We start from the raw sequence: 2,391 nt of genomic DNA on the forward strand, positions 1-2,391 counted from the left end.
TTCAAGCTCATGCATAAATAATGCGATATATATATTTTTTCTTTATATGAAAATCAATTTTTAAAGTGCTTTTCCTCAGGCTATTCTTAAGCTGGAGAAATATTGTGCATTGGTTGTACTGAAAAAAAAAATATATAAGCACTTGCCAATGAAACATTGAGTTGCTGTTGACGATGAAAAAGTTACTAGGTGACAAAAAGGAGTGGCCTTCCTGGCATGAGCAGAGCTGAAATACAAAGAAGTCATGCCTGATTTGAACAAAAATAGTTTAAGATCATATACGTCGCCTCAGGAAGTTGATGAGCAACACAGTTAATGAAATTGTAGCCTACAAACTGATTGACGGACCCATCTCATACTTACTGGCCATTGTCTTTGCCTCATCTGTTGGTGCCGACTGCCATAAAGCAGTCTGTGCCAGTTATAAAAGGTGCTGCAGTAGCACTAAGCACTAAGTTACTAAGCATGCTGCAGGAACGCTGGTGGGAAGGCCAGAGCCTTTCAGCTGCAACAGCGATTCCAGTTGCCTTCTGATCTGGAGGCTACAGAAGATGGATAGAGTGGATAGAGGAATTCTCTTTTCCCTCTCACACAACACCAGAGCTGGGGACATCCACTAAAATTGGTTGTTGGGAGGGTTAGAACATACAAAAGAAAATATTTGTTTACCCAGGATGTAAATAGTTTGTGGAACTCCTTGCCACAGGATGTGGTGACGGCATCCAGCCTAGATGCCTTTAAAAGAGGATTGGACAGATTGAAAGCGGAAACTTCCATTACAGGATACAAGCTGTGAAGGGTATGTACAGTCTGAGATTAACTGGTTGCTCATTATGAGGGCCAGGTAGAATTTTTTTTCTGTCATCTGAATTGGCTGTGGATGGCAGTTCTTTCGCCTAACCCCCCACCCACCCCAGGATGCAGCAGTAGCCATTTTCACATTGCTGCATTGGAGGGGGGGGGGAGGATAGGATTGGACTGTGAGCCAAAGATAAAGCAGCAGAAAATTAAGAAGCAGAAAATTACTATATATAATTACTTAGAAATAAATTCTTCCTGGCTGCTGCCTCCATGTCTTCTTAGTGTGCAAACTGCATTCACCACTGGACATAATTGAAAGACGGTTCTATCAACCTAGCCGCAGAAGTAGCTTCATCTTGAATATACAAGATACTGAAGACCAGATTTACCAAGGTGAGCTTTTTCATGCTGGGCTGAAAATGTTTTCATCAAGTGCTATGGGTGATTTTACCACCTTGTATCCCTCTAAGTCAGGGGTGCCCAAACTTTTTGAAAAAAGGGCCACATCATCACTCTGATACTGTGTTGACAATGGGCCAGGAAAAAAAGAATTAATTTACATTTCAAATTTGAATAAATTTACATAAATGAATATATTAGAGATGGAACTTATATGAATGAATGAAGGTCTCATGATGGCTCAAGGCGTATAAAAGACCTTGCACAAAGCAAGGCCAGCCTTTCCTTCACTGCCACTGCTGCATCACAGATATAAAACAGGAAGCAGTGGAGGAAGCCCTCTTTCCACAGCTTACACAAGAGGTTGAATAGTGGTCCTCATGCTGAAAGCAGTTGTGTCGGGTCAGCGCAGACTCCAGCAAATCTCCTGAGGGCCAGAGACTTGTCGGCGACTGGAGGCTCCTCATGGGCCGAATTGGGAGTCCCTGAGGGCCACAAATGGCCCCCGAGCCAGGGTTTGGGCACCCCTGCTCTAAATGGCAAGAATGATTTTACCACATATCAAATGCAGGTTTTCTGGTTGAATGGTGTTTTCACATTTTCTCCCTAATTACATTCTGTTTGGGGTGGGGTAGGGCTTATATCTCCTCCTGCCAATAATTCTTCCAGAAAAGAAAAGGCATCTCTTCCTTGGTCCAAAACGAAAATCATAGTAAGAAAGTGGTTTTAATGTGTGATTACACACATATATTTGGGATACACAGACACTTTGGAAACAGTTTTTGTCTGTAAGCAGAGTTTATAGTTACATCGAAATTGTCCTGGTATGTAGGATTGATTTGCAAACTGGTACACGTTTAGGACATGAAGCTCAGGAATTTGAAGGCAAGGCTCAGGGAGGGCAAACATAACTGTGGTTTGTCTCTTTAGCAGGTAAAATTTGAACATTGACTGAATGATGAAGAAATGTCTTTGCATAGGCCTCAGAAATTCCAATGATCTTATAAATGAGTGATTTTATTTACTTGTACTTAGATAAGGAAAAAAATTCTTTCCAATGATGCTAACACAGAACTTCTGAAGAAAAAGGCAATATCAGATAATAAAATCTCTAGAGCGTTCAAAGCTGTTGGCTGATATTTGCAAACCATGAGCCACCTGGGAACACAGTTCTCAGAATAGTGTTGTCTA

Source organism: Tiliqua scincoides, chromosome 6 (genome assembly GCF_035046505.1).
Source record: "Tiliqua scincoides isolate rTilSci1 chromosome 6, rTilSci1.hap2, whole genome shotgun sequence".
Classification (NCBI taxonomy): domain Eukaryota; kingdom Metazoa; phylum Chordata; class Lepidosauria; order Squamata; family Scincidae; genus Tiliqua; species Tiliqua scincoides.